A 21,912-nucleotide genomic window follows, 5' to 3' on the forward strand; every position below is an offset into this window, starting at 1 on the left:
AGGCTTCATACTTGCTAATGAAGAGGACAGTAAAGGGATTGTGAACCCTCCTGTGGACATGCTCAAGTCAGGAAATAGGCAGTGAGGAGGAAGGCGCAGGTTCTTGCAAACTAATGTTTAAGTGGATTGGTATTGTAGACTTTGCAAGGAGTGAAGAAATGAAGACTCACTGACAAAGACTTAGTAGAAATGACGTGTTTTCAGTATCTCCTTTTCTGTGCTGCTTTCCTGCCACCCTCAGTGGAAGCTGTTTATTTGTTTGGGAACAAACCCTGTTTCTGTACTTGAGGTGGACTGGTCCTGTCTGGGAGATCATAGCTTCATCCAGCCTTCTTTTTGAAAGAGAGCAGCACTTCAGAGTTACACTTTCCTAAAGTAAAGGAGAAAGAGCAGCAGTATCCAGGTGGGCTTCCTTCCCCGCTTCGGTGTGTGTTACAGGGAGCTGGGGGGAAAAGAGCTGCCTGAAAGTGCTCTTAAGCAGAGTGTGCAGGCAGCAGATCGCAAGCAAGCCTGGGAGTTTAAGTGGGCATCTGTCAGACTGTGGGTAAGGTGAGGAAAAGTATATGGGTGTGGGTTTTGGTGGTTGGTTTTTTTTGTTTGTTTGTTTAATAAGGTTGAGAAAAGGTTCTAGGGAGGCGTTGGTGGAGACATAAAATACAGCCAGGACAGGAAAAAGTCTACAGAAGGCAGAAATGCTGAAGCTAAAGCAAAAAGCATAGCCTTGAACTATGCAACAACCCTGTAAAGTACTGTGTAATACAGATGAGAGTGGGCTGAAGCAAAGAAGTCAAAAGAAGTTTTTTACAAAACCACCATAGATGCTGTATGTTCATTGACCAGAAAGCTGCTCGATTGTGTTATTAAGTGCAGTAATACACATTTTGGTATTTCAAAATGTGCCTGCTTGGGATGTGGCAGGGCAGAGCTTTTATGTTTAAACTGGGTTGACCTTAAAGAGTGGGACAATGGTTTTTTGCATTGTCTATCCCAGTCTAAGCATGAGGCTGGTGAGAGAGGTGAAGATGCTGAAATGCAGAAATGCTGAACCAAGCTGAGGATGCAGCAGCTCAGAACAACAGGCATGGAGATGACTGCAGGCAGAAGGAGAATACGAGCCCTTGGAGCAGGACTGACCTGGGGAGAGGGAAGTGGGAGGGAGGTTAATGTCTTGTTCAAGTTGTAAATCTGTTTGACAACTTTTTCCTACACATACCTTGGCTTTATCGCACACGTATGTTTGCAGTGTGAATACTTGCAAGTACATTGACAAATACACTTGATGGAGGGCTAGGAGAGTTGGCAGCAGAAGTTTCAACTGGTGGGAGAAAATATGAGAAATTTTATTTGGGAGATGCAAATTGAATGTGGTACAGAGAGCAAAAGTTGCTGTACAAAGGATTTTACTGGGGTCTGCCTGGAAGAGTAAAAGGAAAAAAAAAAAAGAACAAAAGAGAACATTAAAAAAAAACATTAAAAAAAACCACAAAAAAAAGTGTTTTGGTGAAGTGTGAGGGAAGAGATTTAGGCAGTGAAAGAATATCTGAGTTCAAGCCTGGAAGTCAGATGAGACTTGCTCAAGCTGTTGTAGTGGTTTTTCAAGACAAGTTATGGGAGAGAGATGATGACAGGCAGGTGTAGTGCTGCTGGCTGGAGAGAGATGTGGGGGTTCTCACTGTGGGGAGCAGGAGACAGCCTCCTTTCTCCTGCTGTCTGCAAGACAGCAGCTCTTCAGGGAATGGGAGAAACCCAGGACTTCTGGGGCTGCGGCTTCTTGGGGCAGGGAATCTGATGAAGCTAACAGGAGATGCACTTTAAGTCTCAGTTTCACAAACCAATGCATAAGCTATCTTTGAAGAGGCAGACACCGCTGCAGAAGGCAGTCATCTCCCCTGTCCATCTGAAGCAGAGAGGAGGCTTTGACTTCCAAGGAAATTTTGCCAGCCGCAGTGATGGTGGGGCTGTTGTGTTTCCCCCTGTGGAAGGGATGAAGTTATGTGAAGGTGAAGAGCAAGTTATGCTGTGCTGAACCAGAACTGCCGGCCAGGTGCCATGGTGATTTACATAGGAGTTACTCAGGTTAAGACGAGATGGCAACCTCTCTGTCTGCTGGTCCGTGTGTACACATGGTAAAATGTCACAACACTTCTGTGTATTTTTAACTAGCTTGGAGTGGGGGATGTAGTGGCTTAGGACTCCTGTGTTTGTTCTCAATTGCTTCATGTGTTTTGTTTTTTTTTTTTTTTTCCTTTCTTGGATTAACATCTGGAGGGAGTGGTTTTTTTGCATTTTAGGTTTGGGTTTTGTTTTTTTTTAAAGGCTGTGGTCTGCAGCAGAGGGGAGGAGGCAGTGAATAGTGGGACGGAATGGGAGACAACTGGAGATGCATTTAGCCATACAAACACCCATCTGCCCGTCTCCCTTAGGAAAGCAAGCATAATGGCAGTAAAAGACACTTTCCTTTAATCCATTTCTCTACGCCTTTATCTCAAGATAAACTGTAATTCAAAGTGCCAAATAAAGGAGTTGCATAAAGGGCAGCTATTGCCATACCCTGGACCATGGTGTGCAGCGCAATAGGAAACTCCAGCGAACCTGGAAATCGTAGTGAAGAAATAGGACAAATGTTCAAAAATGCTCTTAATTAACTTGCATTATCAGTAACTGCACTGAGTTGGTTTCTCATTTAAATTTTCAATCCAGAGCTCATTCTGACTGGAGTATTTCATCATTACTGCTGCAATTTAGCCTTTGCAATTGGGACACTTCAAAAATGATGGGCTTCCCTATCTAAGAAAAGGCTGCACCAAGTTCTGACTTTGAAAGCTTAAAACTCATTCTGATATAAATGAGAAAAGTGTAGCTTTGCCACGAACCTTACTTTTTTTGAGAAAGTTAGGAGGTTTTCATATTTATTTAGATAGTGATGTTTTAAAATTTGCATACAGTTCTTTGAAATTCCACCTTTTGTTGCTGCAAATGTCATTTTTAGTTTGAAATGAAAAATGATAAATACTTTTCCAGAAGTCTGGAGCTCAAGGATTAATGTGGTTGAACTAGTTAAATGTTAAATCTATTCAAAGTAAAACTGCATGAAGACTGCAAATGTTCTTGCATGCAAGTAAATCCTTTTTATATTGAGTCTGGTTTGCTAAAGATGTAACTGCTCTGCCAGCTTGTTCTGTACAGATAAGTTATGTATGCTATAGGCACTCTATCTTAGGGTGCTATATTTGCTGTCCCCATTAATGCTAAGCTGAGATTGCAGTTTAATTCTCTTTGTGTTGAAATGGGAATCCGCCTTTTTTTAATGGAAGTGAAGATGATGTAGAACACAGTATATTTTATACATAGGCTTCATATCCTTGATGGGTAGAAACAAAAGTTTCTAAAGTAAATTACATGGACCACAATATTTCTCTCATCTCCTTCAAGTACGTATCTCTTCAGACTTCATCTGATAAGAGTCCTCACTCAATGGGCTTTAGTTGAACTTGGTTACATCTGTGAGATGGAAGTATGGCACATCCCAACACCATCTCCTTGTACTAGTAAGTGCTGTTGAAACTTATCAAATGACTGACAAGTCTTAATTCTGTCCCTTGGTTTAGCAGACTGGCTATCCATGCCCTTGGATCTAGTTTTAAATGGGAAGGTTTTGCAAAACGGTGGTCAGGATGATGTTTTTATTTCACCTGACTTATATGTATCGGAGCATAAAACACAGCGGAAGAGCTGCCTTGGTATTCTGAGTTCAAGTACTCACAAGTTGGAAAGTGAAAAGCATTTACGCTGGGACAAGTTTCAATGTCCTGTGTTCTCTGAATAAAGGGTTTCTTTTTTTCACCCAGCTACATTCTTGGAAGTGACTGGGTCGTTTTGGCCACAGCTCCTCAGAAAACTCAGCCTAAACTCGGGGCATACAACTTCAACACAAAAGGTCCTCAGAGTCGGAAAGGTTTCCTAAGCAATGAAAAGCAATGTGTTGGGAAGCTACAGGTGCTCCCAAATGTCAGTTGCTGCTTTTTTTCATTTAGATTTGGGATTTTAAATTTGCATGTCAGAATTCTGTTTGGGCCATTTCTTCCTTTTCTGTCAGTACCATCACACAGACTTTATATTTTTTCCTCCTCCATATTAAACAAAGCCAGAGCTGCTACACCTGGGCCATACCTGTGGCACAACAAATCCAGTAGCTAGTCTCTGACTTAACCAGATTGTGGTCCTTTGGGAAAGGTTTTTAATACCACAGGAGACAGAGAGGAGACAGCATCTTCTCTTACGTCCTTCGTAATTAGACTCTAATAAAACCTTACACGTGGTGTTTAATAGCCCTTCTAACACCACTACCAGCAATACAGCAAAGCTAGGTGCTGTTCTGTGTATAATGGAGTACACAGAAATAGACCTAGGTTCCTCCTGGCCCGCTGATTTCTCATGATGGTGACTTCAGCAGGCTACTGGCTTAGAGGAAGATTTGTACCTTCTACTGTGGCTTAATTTCTGTAATGCCTCTTTTTCCTGAGTTTGAACCCCTTAAGGCGCTGCAATATCCAGAGATGAGACAAGTCATGTCCCACCTTCACTTCAGTAGCAACTAACCTGCCCGGATGCTTCTGCAGCTGCCAGATGTTGTCAAGCACCATCTTTTCACATGGGCTTTTCTGAAGAGGATGCTAATCTGGGCCTCAGTGTTTCTTCAGGTCCTGAAGTAATTCTTCCAAAAAACCATGGGGAATAGATGCAGTTAATGAAGTCTCTGATTGCAGAGGGAACTAAAGATGTAAATGTAGCAATAGTTTTTCAGAGTGGGGACTTGAGGGTAATCTAAAGGCTTAAGATAAGAGGATGTATATATACGCGCACGCATATGTGAAATCAGAAAAAGAGAACTGATGTAATTTGGGGCTGTTTCTAATTGCTTCTGCCATGTGATATTGAAAAGAGAATGACTTCTCCCACTCCTGGCTGCAAGATCACTAAACTGCAGCCCAGTCATTTATAAATGGAAACTTCTGCAATATTCTTTGTTTTCCTGACTAGTTCTGAGTACTATGAGAGCTGTGCAATTACTGTGATTGAATCAAACAGAAAACCCATCCAAAAAGCAAGCAGGGTGTTTCCAAAAATGATCCTGGTTGGGGTATAATAAGTTTTAAATCTGTGTTGTTATATATAAAATCTGAGGCCAAAAACTTGGTAAAAACTTCAAAAACCTTGTTTCTGCTTCAAAGAGAAGATTTATTTAGCTTTCAAGTAATCACAAGGCAAACATGGCTGTGGTCTGTAATTTTTATGGATGTAGTTACAAAGTATTTTTGGAGGTTTGAGAGCTGTTGATAAAATGACAGACTACTTGTGCTTCGTGAGCATTTCCCTCACTCTGGAAACTAAATGCTCTAGACAGTAGCAGTGATAAGTTATGCATTTTGTCCATAAATAATATATGTTTCTGTTAATATATTTAATCATTAGTATGGTATCTGTGCAGGAATTATGCCATCTCCAGCCTAACATTACCCTTGTTGCTTTCTCTTTGTGAGTAAAGTGCTTAAGAAGTAACTCTGCTTTGGGGGGGAGAAGACTTGGGGGTGATGACTGTCATCTGTCATGCTTCTGTGCGCTCCTTTTTGGGATGTACAGGCAATTCATGTAAGAAGTGTTTTTGTCTTGTGGGCATGGCATGGGGTGAAGGGGACTGTTTATGGGTTTCCCTTTCAGCGTTGTGTTGTCTGAAGTGCCATTGCCCAGCTGCAGCTTGCTGGGACCTGGGTAGCAGGGAGCGTTCAGAGGTCCTGGAGTCCTCTTTTTGGGGTCCTCTTTGAGGAGTGCTAGTGTATTGGAGAAGAAGCAACCTCGGCCTTACCCGGTGCATATATTATTAAGAGAGTTCATAAAGGCACCGCAGGAGAGCTACAACAGGCTGTGTGATACTTGATTTCCATGCCTAATTTTTCCAGTGACTGTCCCCCCACCCTTCTGGGTGTCCCAGGTTGAGGGCACTTCCTAACCACCTGCTGTGATGGTTAAAGCAGCAATGTGCAGGGAGGGTGAGATCTCTCCATCAGAGCCCTCTTTGACTCCTGCACGAAGGCTACAGGCAGTTTTAGACTTCCAGGAAGTCAGGGCAGCACCTCCTACAGTGAAGAAATCTGCTTTCCCTTCCTTTTTTATTTGATTGAGTTTGCTGCTGATGACTTTTTGTTTGGTAGCGTTTTCCCTTATGTAACTGGGGAAGCTTCTGAATAGCCACTGACAATGAATAGCTAAAATAGTGGTTGTAAACTTAATCCTGTCAAATATAAATCTACTTCCAGCAAAACCACAAAAGTTGTTTTAATGTTAATCAGATGTTATCCCTGCCGCAATTTTTATAAAGAATAGGAGGACTTTAAATTCTGGGAGGGTGTAACAAATTGTAAGAAAACGTAGGAAATTTGTAACGAAATAGATAAACTTTGGTCATGTTGTTTTCTTAGAATAAAAGAGCTCTGGGGTTATTCCATCAAATTAGCCTTGTAGGTAAGATAAACATAACATGGAAAAAGGTACGCCTTTTAACAGACTTGAATGTGCATGCATTGAGACTCGTGTTGCTTCTGTCACATTTTTCTTTCTTCCATACTTCCTTTGTTGTATCTTGCCTTTAATTATTTTTTAAATCCCATGATGCAGCTGCATCTGTACTGTATCTCATAGGGTAGAAACACAGTGATGTCTTGGAGCTCTCTGAAGTGCTACAGAATAAGCTCTAAGAAGTAGGAATGAGAGAATATCAGCTTCAGCTGAGATTCCTTTCATCAGGATACTCAGCGTTGCAGCCATCACATAAATGGCAAAATCAGGTCAAAATTGCCAGACTTCCACTTTCTGGAAGAAAATTTTGTGTAAACCTACTGCTTCAAACTTTTGAAACAGAAGACTTTATAAACAAGTATCATTATGGTTTCTAATACAGAAAACAATATGATAATAACTGTGTTGCCTCAGACAGCTTATTTCAGAATTTTTCTTCACTCAATTTTGTAGTATTTGTGGTGCCTGAATAATGTGTGTATGTTCTGACACTTCAGTTTCTAATTGTTAGTAAGATTCTTGGGTCTGTCTTCATCTTTGGATCACAGTGTGATATTTCAGTTTGAGTACCGTAACATTAATGCACCCTAAATCACCAGGAACTTCTGCACTTAGAAGATACATTTCATCTGTTCATCAGCCTCGGTACTTGTAAAAGAAGATACAATGCAAATTGAAGTGTGTCTCTGCTGTCATTCTTACACACTGCTCCATCCCTCAGAGGTGCAGCCTGGCAGGCTGGAAGATGGTGATGCTGAGGGCTGTCACGATAAGCAATGGTTGCAAAAGCTGCTCTGCTAAAACAAAACACACGCATAGGTCAACCTGTCATTAGGAAAGGGGGAAGATGTGTAAAATCACAGTCAGAAAAGCACAGAGCAAAACTGGCAGGTGTTCCTCAGGAATGGATTCAAATGGAATGGATCAGTCTCCAGCCATTTCTTCAGGCTGTGAGCTTAGGTCTCTGGGCTTGTTCCCAAAGGGGATCCCCAGCAAACAGATGGGTAGGGTGGGTGCAGCTCACAAGCCTTTAACCATTCTGCTTTGTGCCTTTTTTTTTTTTTTTTTTTTTTTTTTTTTTTTTTTTTTTTTTGGCAGGGAGGGACACAGGGGTGGGCAGTTGAGCTACCACCTTCACCTCAAGGATGGCTGTGTTCAATACTGTGTTCAGTTTTGGGCCCCTCAGTACAAGAAAGACATTGAGGTGCTGGAGCGTGTCCAGAGAAGGGCAATGAAGCTGGTGCAGGGTCTGGAGCACAAGTCGTATGAGGAGCAGCTGAGGGAACTGGGGTTGTTTAGCCGGGAGAAAAGGAGGCTCAGGGGGGACCTTATCACTCTCTACAGCTGCCTGATAGGAGGCTGTAGGCAGGTGGGGGTCTGTTTCTTCTCCCAGATAACAAGTGATAGGGTAAGAGGAAACAGCCTCAAGTTGCACCTTGAGGTTTAGATTGGATATTAGAAAAAAATTCTTCACCGAAAGGGTTGTCAAGCACTGGAACAGGCTGCCCAGGGATGTGGTGGAATCACCATCCCTGGAGGTGTTTAAAGAATATGTAGATGTGGCACCTGGGGACATGGTTTAGTGGTGGAGTCAGCAGTGCTAGGTTAAAAGTTGGACTTGATGATCTTAAAGGTCTTTTCCAACCTGAATGATTCTGATTCTAGCAATGTGCTTGCTAATGCACTCCTTGGTGCTGTCAGACTCTTGCCTTGGGCTAGCTCGTTGATTTCTACCCTGTTAAAATGAGGTGAGTGGTTATGGCTTGGCTCAGTTGGTGCTGAGGCGTGTGTCCAGAAGCACAGAAGAGGCTCCTTCTCTTCCTCATCCTCTGCAGAGGATGTGACAAGCTGGAGGGAGGGGAAAGCGTGCGGTCCTCTGGCGTGACAGCTCTGGATAAAGCTAAGGCAGCCACATGAAAACCAACGGGTGAATAATCTCCCGCCACCTCTCTTCTGTTCATAGCCTTAATTCCCTTAACTCTCGGGAAGCTAACTGGGCAGAGGAGACAAAATTTGTGGTTAACATGAGTAGTGAGCCTGTGTTGATATCTCAGTGTGGAAAGGAAGCTCACTCCACCCTGCGTGAGGTGCTGGTGGGGCTCGCAGCAGCAGCAGCAGGGTGGATTCGGAAATTCACCTCTGTAGTTGTGAAGGAAAATGCTAGTGTAGCACTGATGGCTGGTTTGTAAAATGAGACAAGAGATCTGGTTGTCTAGCGTGGTGCCTGACATTGGAGAAAGTGCTCCTCCTCCCCGCCCCCCCAGGTTTTTTTGTAATTTTTTGTTTATCACCCTGGTCTCATCAGTCTGTATTTTTTTTTTGATTCCTCAGGACTCTCAAGTGCTGGGAAATGAAACGAGTTTAATTCCAGCAAGTGTTTGCCTCTTTGACAGAATTGGCTCCTTTTATCTAGTGGTTCACATTAGGACATTGGGCAGCGAGACGGGAAGCTTGGCTTCCAGTCTTCCTCCCAGTCAGCATCTCTGTGTCAGCGTCAACTTCTTCCACCCCTTCTCCAGTGATTTTATTCAGACCAAACTTGTGTGGCTTTGATAGAAGGGAAACAGTGTTTTTCACCCAACTCAAGTATTTGCTGAAGGTCTCTGCTTCCACTACATGTGTCACTGGCAGATGTTAAGAAAGCTGGAATCATCTTGGCTACTGAAACAATTCAGTAGTTTATTGTGTGTGCTTTTTAAGTAGCACTAATCAGAGCCAGATTTGGTGAAATTAAATTTAAATTCTGTTTACTTCTTCACCAGTCAATGGATATAACTTCTGGGGGCTTGAAGAGATTTCATTGCACAAGCCAGGAGGGTTTCTCTGAATTTGACCTCAAGTAGTTTGCTGTTTTGGGTGGCTTTTCTAGTCTCTATGCCTGAAAATGCAACCTTGATCTTCTGCAGCTTAAGCTGAGCCTCACAGGCTACACATACATGAAATGCCACAACTTCAGAGACATTTCCTTTGCCAAAATGACTGCTAGGTTGCCCCATTTTTGTGTGGCATAAACATCTCTTAAGTTTTTCAAGTACAAAACGTGTTGCATATAGCAGTTTCTTACTGGATGGATTTGATTTGTTTCTTTTGGGGGGAGAGCTGCACTGGAGATTACCTTTATGTTGTTGACATGTAAGTTTAAATTTGGCAATATGTTTATTAACGCTTCCAGCTGGTTTTCTATCTTATTCAAGAAATTGACACTTCAGGTGTTTTTATAGCCTTTGGGATTTTTATTTTTTTTTAGTTTAAAAATCTTCTGTATGAGTGAGTCTAAAACCTTATTTTTAACTTTTAAAGCACTTTTAAATGGTTGGTTTGTGAATCTTGAGTTCTAATGAGTCAATATAATTTTATTTTCAAATTTGACCAGCGAGGTGAAGAGCAATTCAAAGTTTTCTGATAAGCGTGCATGAAGCTTTTGATTATTGCTTTCTGTCTGTATTCTAATGAGTGCAGTTTCATCCTTTTGGTTGCTTCCAGCTGGGAAATTAACTTCTAAGATATTTGCCATCAGTGCATCCGTGCAATAAAAAAAAATGCTTGCAAAAGTATTTTAAAGGTGATTTCAGCACGATCTTTATTATTGTGCCCATTAAACGAGCGTGGGGAGCACTATCTACTGAAGAGGAACAACAAATGGAGAGGAAACAAATCAGTATGGGATAAGTTGGGGGGTGTGCTTGCAGCTCATGGGTTTCTGAGCAGCAACTGCTGTATAAATGGTCAGCTCTTTGCCTTGAGTAACTCCATACTCTCCTGCAACTATAATATGGGATAAAAGTATGCTTGTGGATAGCTAACACCCAATATGCCCTTTCTAGTAGAAGTTCACAAGCTACCACAAGTTAATTACATGGCATTCAGGACCATAAAGTGGTACTTCTAGCCCAAGGTTCATGAAATTTGGGCTGCACAGATTACATTTCCATCTACAAAGAAGTCTGTGTTAAACATTTTCCGTGTAGTCGTATTGGTACAATCTGCATTTTAGGACAGAGGGTTGGTTTGAAGGAGGCCATATTCTTCCCTCATAGTAAACAGTGTTTCCTGATTAGTCTGGGTAAGGATTGTAGCTGTCTTTGTATGCATTTTCAGTTTAATTCCAAATGGCCATGACATTTGAAACTCCTAGATAAACTTCTATCTGTCGTCATTTACAATATGTGGATTCAGGATCTAATCACTTGCTTCTCTTGAGCTACCACTGTTTGTTGGTCTCTGGCTATTCTGGATGTGTAACTTTAAGACTGAGTTCACTTTGAAACAACCCAAAAGAAACTAGATACTTGTTTTTTGTTTAGTTTTCAGTGTTTCACAGTGGCAGTAATCTAAAATCAAAACCCAATTTTACGTTTTTTTATTGCCTTTCTGCATATAAATAGCACAGGTTTCATTCCTTGGTAATGTGTCAAGCTGACATTTATCTTGGTGAAAACAGAGGAGTCTCAGCTTTGTTGTGGTAAGGGAGCCAAAAACTTAACACTACTAAGCTCTGGACTGACAAGAGGAAGAATGGAAATGAGAATGAGAATTAAACCTTTTTGTTTGTTTGTTTCCCCAGAATATTCTGATGCCAAGCGATTGTTAATGAAAAATAATTTTGCTAGCATATTTTTAAATTATTTTGTAGTTTAGTAATTGGCCAGAATATATGCTTGTTAGGCAACAGGACCTACGTGATGCTTGCACATATGATGAACTTATTCTTGTATGAATGTAACACACGAGCTGGAAATGAAAGCAGCACCATTAACAACTGCCTTATGTCCAGTTCAGAACCAGTGCTACTACACTCCCACGTAGTGGAGTTTCCTTCACAGCACTGAGGGCTATAGACTGTCCTGTGACAATGTAAGATTTGGTACAGGCGGATACATGTTGCAGGGTGATAAACCGCCAGCCTCAGCTATAAGCTGAGCCTAGATTCTTTGTCATCCTATTTTAATAACAAAAATCTGGAGATTGATGGGGAAGTTGTTGAAGTTAATGGAAAGACCTTAATCTGACATCAGTGGGACTCAAACCAGGCATTGACTGTGCAATTTCTTTGGCAAAAAGGTCCTTCTGTGGTATTCTTTCAGAGTACTTGGATAAAAGCAGTGCACCTATGGCTGTGCGGAACCATTTTCAGTCCCTTTTCATGTGCTAGTTTCTCTTCATCGTGAATAGTTAACAGCTCTTTGTTTGCTGCGTGCATTGCTACACGTGCAATGCTATTGCTGGCTGCTAAAGAGCAGATTTCGAATGAAGCCTTTGGGTGTGTACTGAGAGCTCAGCTGCAGATGGGAAGTGCCTTTCCTGTGGAATTTAGATTAAAATTGCCACATGTAACATATCATTCTGTAGTCTGAAAATCCGAATTAGATTGTAACTGATAAAACAGAAAATGAAATTGTAAATATATAAACTTGCTGGACTATACCTTTCTTCCCCAACCTCAGTGCTGTCTGTTTATATTAAAGCAACTTCATGAAATTTTTACAGTAAAAAATTAAGCGGTGTTTTGACCATTAGGTGTGAACCTAGGGATGAAATATTACTCCATATTATTTCATGCAAGTTCTCTGTTCATATATGGGTGTGTAATGTTTTTTCTTTCTGAAGTGCGGATGTATCTCTGGGTATCTCATCAGCCATGCTTAGAATGAACAGGCTTTTAAAACATACATATCACATCATTTATTTTTGTATTTAATCAAACACGTATCTCTAATGCTACAGTTGTTAATCTATCAAACTTCCACTGGAATTTATAGCCATCTGATCAAGTAAAGGAAGGCTGGATAAAATCTCATACAAGGGCTTGAGGAAGTGCATGTCAAAGAAAATTCTTTATTCCTAATTTTAAACAGTATTTTAGTACCATGTAAGCTTTTGGTTATTTAGCAGTTAAAGTGTTTCCTCCTATTTTGATGAAGAATTGCTGTATCTGTTTAATTTTCCTTGGATCATTTCCTGTCCACAAAATACTTTATCTTAATTCTTGGCCTTTCTAGTAAACACTCAATAGATAGGAAGTTATAGCTTCATAATAGACCACATCCATGTAGAAATCTGTAAACATCCTTTTTTTTTTTTTTTTTTTTTTTTTTTAGATTTATTCATTAGTCCATCAGTCATTCCTGCTGCACTGCTTGCTTTGTGTGACAGCTCAGCTGGACAGTGCTTGTATCGGTTTGAATGTTAAGGTGTTTTGTATCAGTTTGAATGTTAAGGTGTTGTATGTAGCCTAAAAAGCAAACAGAATAACCTGATAGGCATTTCTGATAGCCAAAGAAAGAGCTTTGCACAAACACAAAAACTACCTTCTGCCCTGGAAATACTATTTTCCTTGTTATCACTTTGGAAAAGTTAGTATCAGGAGTGGGATAAATTGATGACCATAGATCGAGTACTTGTAGCAGGCAACCTGAAACACGGTAAATTTTGTGCTTAGGTGGTGGTCCTGTCCGTAAGGTGATCAGAATATTTTCCTAGTTTACAGCTTGTTCTTTGCATATTGAAGAATATTGGTCTTAACCGATTAGGTCGGTGACTCATGAAGTTTCATGCATGAGATCCTTGCCACAGTGGGAACCCTGTCCCGCTGCATGTCACGAGCTCCAGGAACCTCAGCAGAGCAGTGAGTACCTCTGGGTCTGGGACGCCAGGGCTGACCAGCTTGCCTGCCCTACTGGACCTGGCACGTCTGGTCCTGGTCCATAGGGGAAACACAGCACCATGAAGTAGCTGGAGGGCTTGTGCTTCCCATCAGCCACAGCTTCTCTTCATCTTTGCCCCGTTATACATCCCAGTGAGGAATACAGGAAATAAAATTCTGTCAAGAGCATATGCTCAGTATCTCTTTGTTGCTTATGGATCAAGATGAGTAGAAATTACCTCAGTCCAGAGGAACTTTTTCTGTACCTTTTAGCATAATTTCTCATCCTTATTTAGTTCAAAACTTGAGATTTATTTCCAAGGAATTCATGTGTGTGTGTGCACGTATGTAATATATTAATGATTTCATCTTCTGCTTTCTCATAGTCACTGATTTCATTATAATGGCTCCTAGGAGGATGCACAGAAGATTCTGCCTGAAGTGTTAGAATTAAAACTTTAAGGCCTGAGAACCAGGCAGGTCTTGGTTTCTAATTCCAGATACCTTACTGTTGACGTTTATGTTTTTAATTCCTTTTCTACCTAACTTAGCAAAGTAACGATGAGGCAGAAACCTCCAAATCCTGTTGGTTTTGGAGGTGAAAAGTATCTGTTTCCTTCTCCACGTGACTTCTAATCTCACTTAAGAGCCCATAAATAAGTGACAACCTCAGAGGTGGCTGATGTAACTTCTCTGGAGCCCAACAGCATCACTCTTGAGGCAACCACATCCCCTCAGCTCAGGGAACGCAACCATTGCTTCTGCATCTCTCCTTTCTCATGCTAGCCAAAGAGTGAAGGCGTGTGCTGCCTTCATCCCAACTGAACCGAGATTGTGAATTCAGCATGTCTGAGGCCTGAAGAGGACTACTTCCCTTCATCTGCTGAATTAATCTGAATTTGTTTTTTTTTTTAATTATTATTTCTAATACCTACGTGGTCCCTAGGAAAGCTGAAAAGGACATCCTCTCGGGTCAGGCCTTACTGTACTGCTGCAATGCAAACCAAAGGAGATAACTTTTTCAGCCTATAAGCCATAAAAAGTAGCTTGCTTTGGAGAGTTCTCTCCAATCTCCAATCTGTCTGCTTTTCTGTTCTTCCCTTCCTGTTTCACTTTCATGCTTGTACCCTGTACAAAATATCTGTATCTGTTCTGTATTATTGGATGTCTGCATAGTTGTTTCTCTCACATATTCTCACTCTGAAGTTTCCTGGTTGTTTTTTTTTTCCCCCCTCCACTTCCCGTTTTAAATACGTTATCCCAGAGGTGCTACCACCGTGGCTGATGGGCTCTGCCTTGGCCAGCAGCAGGTCTGTCTCGGAGCCAGCTGGCATTGGCTCTGTCGGACATGGGGGAGCTTCTAGCAGCGTCTCACAGAAGCCACCCTGTAACCCCTGGGGCTACCAAAACCTTGCCATGCAAACCCAATACAGGAGCTTGGTCTTTTAAAAGTGAATTCTGACTGTCCTTTCCCTAAAGCTTGCTGTAATGCGGAATGTCGTGGTGTTTGTGTTTACCAAGAAAAAGCATTTTTCTCATGTTTTGTACTTTCTGTGATCCAAAAGAAGTACAGCTGGTTGGGTTTTTTTCCCAGATAGTGTTCCATTTTTATTCCTGCATAAATTAGCAGCTAAAGAAGATTCTGCAAGTCTCCCATTTCCTAGCCTCATTTGGAACTAGGAAGAAGGAAGCAAATCTGAAGCCGGCCCAGCCTTGCCACTGTTCTTTGCTCTGGTATTGACAGTCCGACACGTCAAGATTTTTTCTTTCCTTAAAACACCCAATCATGAATGCCCTTTTCCATTTACTTCAGTGCTATCAAGTATAATAAAAATTGCATCAACGCTCAAAGAGATCAGTATCCCATACTCAAAATAAGTTTAAAAAAAAAAAAAAAAGCACCAAAAACTTTATGAGAATATTCCTTGGGTGTTTTCTGTCTTGGAAAATAAATGACTCTGCAGCTTGTATTACATGAGTCTATTAATAATCTAGCCAACTTCTGATGAAACATGTATTTAATTACTATTCTGCGGTAATTCCTTATCAAAAGCTGTACGTGGGGCTGTTACAGTAACCAACGTCTTGTTCTTACCTGAAAATCATACTGTCATTGCATGGTTTAGTAGAAGTGGTAGTGAACATGGTTTGGCATGTGCCTATATTAACTGTTAAGCTTGAACTAACTATGTTCAATCATAAAATCATAGAACCCCTTGGAAAAGACCTTTAAGATCATCAAGTTCAGCCATTAACCTGGCACTGCCAAGTCCACCGCTAAACCATGTCCCTAACTGCCATATGTGTAGTCTAGCTGATGTGTTGAAACAGTAACATTTGGAGTAATACCTGCTCATGTTTAAAGATGCTCCTTCCTGCGCGGTAGCGTTCACTGTAACTCTTGTGTGCTCAAGTGGGAGTCTTTGGTCTATGAGGTGTCACTCCATCACCCCTACTGAACGGTCTCCTTCCCCCACAGTATCACTTGTGTGGAGTTGCCTCTCAGCTGTCCGTTGGCATAACTGTAGCACCGTTTCCGATGTAAGCGTGTGACTTTCCAGTTGCGGGTGACTTATTTCCTGCAGAAAATCCTAAAGCTGACTTGTGTTGCAATGCCACTGTGCAAACCATGAACAAACGTTCCAAAGAAACCACCTGTATTCACTCTACTGGAGGAAATAAAGCACATCAGAGATCGTTCCTGTAGAGTTGCCATCCTATGCACAGCTCTACTACTGACTAAGTCATGGTAACTATGTGGTCTGGCACACAGTCGATACCTGAATTAATCATGCATCTCCGTCTTCTGGAGTGACTGCAGGGCAAGAGATGATGGAGCTGAGAGCAGCAACTCCTAACTAGAAAAAAATATGCTGAAGAGAATGAGGTGACTTTATAGGCAGAGCTGTGTGAAGACAAGTCTGCAGATAGGAGTTAATACTGCCTACCAGTTTTTAAACTGTAAAAGGAAACTGGTGGATAAACGGTGAAGATTATGTTTCTGTGAATCAGTTCTTGCTGGTAAGCGTGGAGGGAATTAGCTGCCATTAACCTCCTGTGTCAGAGCTTATAACTGATGGTGCAATAACAGTAGCTATCTTGAGAATTGTGTGGCCTTGAGGAAAAAGAGGCAATTGCTTCATGTCTTTGCCTTTCCTTCTGTGCAATAGTGCCTTTTGCGGTGCTGCTCAGGGATCTGCTGCGCAGGTGCAGAGGAAGAGGGCCGTTTGGTGTGCAGTGCTTTTGCAGCACGGATCGCTGTCCTGTACCTGAGATATGTGTTGCAAGGCAAGCCAGCTTGGGCATTGGTAGGGACATGTTCAGTGTGTGACTAATCTGAGAGTGAATTCGGTTCTTTGGCTGTACAAATATGTGTCTTGTGGGACGTTTGGATAGGCTTTTATAATTTCGTTCTTTGGCTACCTCTTCCTGTACCAGGCTTCCAAAGAAATAAGGATGCTTATGATTTTAATCTGTAACTGTTTACGGGGAAGCAGAGGTGGTATCATCACAAAGTGACCTGTGCTCCTTGGGGCTATTTCAGAAAGCTGCCTGAAAAAATCCAGCTTCATCCAGATGCCAAGTTGTATGCTGGGGTAACTAATGGCTTTTTAAAAAATAAAAATAGACATTTTCATTTAGAAGTCTACTTTTATTTAGTGTTTTAGACCAGTTTTGTATAATTCATTTCCTTATTTGCATGGACCTCAAAGTGCTTCAAAGACTGGGTATGCTTTGCTAGCTCGGAATAGAGTCATTTCATGCCAACTTTTTAGGTAGGCTTTTATTAGGAGTAGGAGATACTCGTAACTTTTCCATTTGAGGCTCTGAGGAAGCATTAAACCAGCAACTTGAAATTGTGCAAGTGCTGTTTCCTCAGGATATATACAGTGACTAGTTTTGTGTTTGGGTGTTTTGTTGTTGTTTTAATTCTGCCATGTAGTTTTACAGGCAGACTGAAGCCTTGATTTTTTTATTCTCTCATGTAGCTGAGAAAAAGCGCATGTGTGAAATCCCAAATTATTAGCCCTTTTCCAATACTGATCTTGGGAGCTGGGCAGGTAACATGGACTTTGGACACTTAATGGCATATTTTCTTTTTGGGGACACTTCTATTAGGAACAATGAGATTCTCAGGTGCTTTCAGTGGGATCTTGGCATCAATAGAAATGTCTCATGAAACAGCGCGCTGGTAAAGCTTTTGAAACTGGAAGCCCTTCTTTAATGAGATATTTGGCTCAATGTACAAGATTACAGGTAAGAAAGCGTTGTGTTGAAGTTGTTAGCACCCTTGGTGAGCCTGGTTATTTTCCTCTACTACCCTGAGGACACAAAGCTAGGGGAATCGGTAGTGGGTATCCTAGATACCACATAGCATCTGGGAGTGGAATGGATTGAACAGTTCGTTCCTCTCCATTTTCTCCTGAAGAAATGTTGGTCCCTAACAGTTTGTCAAATTATCTACACTTGGAAGGAAGGAAACAATTTTTTTCTTTCTCAGTGAAAGGTAAGTGATAACTACTGTTCCTCTGTCTCCAGCATCACACTCAGATAATCATTAGCACCTAAATTCCCCACCTCAAAACAGGTGGGTTGTTTAGTGAGTTGCCATCCCTACTGGTTGCAGAAGCCTGTTCAAGTACTACCTGACTTCATTTTGTGTGCTCTGCCGAACACAGTGAGGCCCAGGGGGTGTTATTTTTGGGTGCATTGAGGAACATTTAGAGTGACCACAGAAACAAATAGCATATGCACCCACTGACCTTGCTGCCACCTTGCTGTTACCAAGTGATCTTCCTCTCCCAAGCACACATGATTAATCACAGCTACAGCGAGCTGCAAGGAGGTGAGCTCAAAGGGAAAGAAAAAGCAGACTGACGCAGATGTTTCGCAAGCTGAGAGTTGCATGGTCACCCATGTCAATCAGATTACAAATAATGAGAGCTTCTGTGTTTTACATGCATGCATAAATCTAATGGCTGCTTGCAGTTGTGTTTAGCTCTCTGGATGGGTGTTTCAAATGCAGATTACGTTCAGAAATACAAATGCCAAATATTTAAAATCCCTCTTTTTCAGTCACTTGTGTATACCACAGACTTTCATTTTCTGTTTAAATAAGAAGCATGGTCTAGTTATTTTCCTATGTTCTCTTTCATGGAAGTAAGAATGCAAAGTTGAAAGAACACATGATTACTCAAAATGTTGTTGACTTCCCTGTTAAAGTTTGTAGGGCTAAAGCCAAGGTGGTACCTAAGGATTTAAATTTGAATAGGATTTAAAAGCCAGATTCCTAAATACTGTTTGCGGGATTTGTCCCTAAATCTTTTAACAATAGTCAGCATGTTCATCTTCACAGTTTGTCACAGCTGAGAAAGCTACAAACTATCTTTCTGTGTGAAAGCATAGAGATGAGAGCAGAAGAGTGTACAGATTTAAAGAGAAGCCATGAAAATTGTTAGACTGCTTTTTACTACCCCAGGTGAAGTTCTCTCTCATTGTTGCCCAGAAGCCTGGGGGTGGAAGAGGAAACGAGGGCAGAATATGTGTCCTCAGCAGCACAGGCGTGCTCTCAAAGCCCCGTGGAGCCACCTGCCTCCACAGAGCGATCAGGTGAGAGCCACTGCTAGCACGGCTCACTGGTGTTTGCCAAGAAGGCTTGCAGCTGACACAGCCTGTATCAGCGTTCAGCCCTCCAGCGGGATGCAGTCCAGAGGGATGTGCCAGCTGCTCCCTCCTCAGAAACCACTTACTCCTCTGAAGAAGTGAGTAGCAGTTTCATAGCAGGAATGAGTACCTACCTAGAAGAAAATGGTGGCAAGAAGTAGATGATGCTGTAAGTTCATCTTCGAGGAACTGCTTGTCAAGGCACTTGTACCATGCTACAGGGGCTCTGCCTTTACTTTATTGCCTGACCAGAGTCTGGATATTTCTTGCTGGGTGAGGTTCTGCCTTGTGACCATTCAGGGCAGGTGCCTGTGCACACGGATATCCTAAGATACAGCTGCTGGAGTCTTAGTTATGAGGTGTGCAGTGCTGGAGGGACTCTGTAAGAAGCTCCACCATGTCTCTAAGAGACTGGCTTCAGTATTTCCATAACCCACGTACATTTTTGACCTGCTGGTTTTCACATCTTCTGCCAGCAGTGCCTCCTTGCCCTGGTCCCCGCCAGGGGAGCAATGTGCAGATCTCTGCTGAACCACCTTTAGAGCAGATACTACCAGTGGTAAGCCGCTTGTGTCACTGTGTGAGGGAGGCACGTTGGTGGGGATTTTTGTGTGGAGATGCTTCTACCCCACCCCTCCGCTTTCTTCACTGTCCTGGAATTTCCCCCCAGTAACTGTCTGTCATTGACTTACACTGAAATTACATTTCCTTCACCTTCTATTAAGGACTTCCTTCTGCTGCTAACAGGTTTTTACTCCTTACCTCTTTCTCCACAGTTTAAGACTTCTTCTGAGGTTCCTACACAGGGCTGAATGTTTGATTCACTACCAACTTGCCTTCCAGTGTGTGTGCTCTTTAGCTTCTTTCCCACTGCTTGGGTTTTTGTAACTACTGTTTCTACTGAAGTGTTGGAAGAGGAGGGGCATGACCAAAAATATATTATTCATTAATTATTTTTTTAAATTGTATTCCCTTCAGTATCTAAAATGTTCTGACTCACAAGGGGATCATTTAATTTCATAACATTGGTATCTGTGAGAAAAATCAATCAATAAAAATCTAGGCAAAGATGATGCTTTGTATGCTTTTTCTGAGCACCATACAGCAAACTGAGTCCCTCCGCTCTGAAGACCACAGGGAGAGCTGTCAGGCGGGCAGAAGACACTGGGGCTGGACTACCTGTCTGTAGTCCCTGCTAAGAGCATCTAGGCCTGCCCTGGGTGGGTGTGTGGGACCACAGGTCCAGCTGTCACCTCATACATTAGCCATGCTCAGAGTGACAATGCTAATGGGTAGCAGGTGTTCCCCAGCTGGACATGGACCTGGACCCGCTAGGGCACTCTCTGGCTTCAGGGCTGGACAGCAGCATCCTGGCTGAGAGGCAATCAAGGGGGTCATCTGGAGAAGCACCTGGGTTTACTTTTATAGTATATGCTGGGGGTGTCTTTGTTCAGGGTTTTGGGCTCATTTTCTTTCTCTTTCATGAGTTTCCTTTGCTTTGGGATTCAGACCACTATGGTAGGGTTAAGGTGAAACGAAAGGTTGCAGTTCATGTCTGAGGTTTTCAGACGAAGAGGTTAAATGGTTTATTTGTCCTTTTACCTTTCCAAAGGCATGCAATGTATTTTCACTGAGGTGTTGTGTTTTATGTTAGAAGAGAATACTTGTGTTTTTCTGAATGCAGCTTTTGTGGTGGATTCTGCTACCCTCTGAAAAACCTCTTCCATTTCACTGACAGTAGGAAGCAGCTGTATGTACTTTGTGGGTTTTTCCCTGTCTGTGGGAGCCTGCTCCTATAGAAATGAGTGGGAATTTTCCCATTGATGTTTGCAGGAAGGATGATCAGACAAACACAAAGCTTCCACGCTAGGAGTCCTTAGTGGTGTCGATCCTTTTCATGTAAATCATCTGGCTTCGCCCTGTTGAAGATTCTACTCCATAAAATCCCTGGCAATGAGAATGGTGAGTTTGGGATGCAGAATGGTGACAAAAAGGGTATTTCTCCTCTGTGGCAGAAACTTCGAAATTGCTGGCACAGAAAGATGATCGTTAGAAACTCTGAAAGACAGTGGGTGTAAAAACCCACAAGAGGCGAAAAAACGCACATAACTGATAACTATTTGTATCATGTGAACACTTAACAGCATGAAGTGGGCTTAGCAAGAGTGAAAAATATCAGGAGCACTGAAGACTTAGAGATTTAGTACCTGTAATTTAACTTGCTCAACTCACCCAAGTCTAAATGATAGTTTTACAGCTCTTTGATGCAATGTGGAAGATCAGTTTTCAGGTTAAAAAAAAAAAAAAGTATAAAAGCTATCTTTTTTTCTTGCTAGTATTCATGTAATGTCAGTTTATTTTATGCCTATAGATGTGTTTAATAAAAATTCTGCATCTGCTAGAGAAAAAATAGAACTTGTCAAAGGTCATCTGTTAAGGCTTTTCCTTGTGGCGTACTGAATGTAAAGGGCTAGTAGATAAAGTCAGTCATTCAGAGTCTGAAGAAGCTAATATTTCAGTTTGCTCAGAAATCTAGCTCTTTTAGGTCCAAAGCTCCAAGAAAAGTTATTTGCTGTGTTTTGTATATACAAGTAAGGATAGAAGACCTGATAGGACTGTCTGTGCAAGATGTGTCAGCTGGAGCATTGCTGTATTCATCTCCCGTGCCAAGTAACTCCAATTACTCTTTGGTCAAACAAACTTTTTATTCATTGAGTTGCAGTTGTTTGCCAGAGCTATTTGCAGTCATGTGGCAGAGGGGGCACAATTAATATATTGTAAAAATGCTATTTTTTTTTTTAATGTTGTATGCTATGGAGATGTTATGGAACCCCATTGGCAGCGATCTGAGGAGCAGTGCAGAGCCAGGGTAAGGTTTTGCCAGATCATAGCAGAGCACTTGAAATTCTCCAACTGGCAGGAAGGAAAAAGTGTGCACGAGGGAGCCCATGGGAACTGTATTTTGGTTCAGCAGCATCCATTAACATTGTCAAACTGCCTGTCTCAAACTGTTAAGACTGATAAACTGCCAG

At 41.8% G+C, this 21,912-nt stretch overlaps 1 long non-coding RNA gene across 1 annotated transcript in view; it reads right to left on the reverse strand.

Annotated features, from left to right (window-relative positions):
* The window catches only part of LOC121090075, a 61,310-nt gene that overhangs the window by 22,681 nt on the left and 16,717 nt on the right, over nucleotides 1-21,912 (reverse strand). Inside the window, exon 2 of the long non-coding RNA XR_005828456.1 lies at nucleotides 1,691-1,696. This is a non-coding gene — a long non-coding RNA (uncharacterized LOC121090075). The remainder of the gene's footprint in view (nucleotides 1-1,690; nucleotides 1,697-21,912) is intronic.

The sequence above is a fragment of the Falco naumanni genome, chromosome 6, assembly GCF_017639655.2.
Source record: "Falco naumanni isolate bFalNau1 chromosome 6, bFalNau1.pat, whole genome shotgun sequence".
Lineage (NCBI taxonomy): Eukaryota > Metazoa > Chordata > Aves > Falconiformes > Falconidae > Falco > Falco naumanni.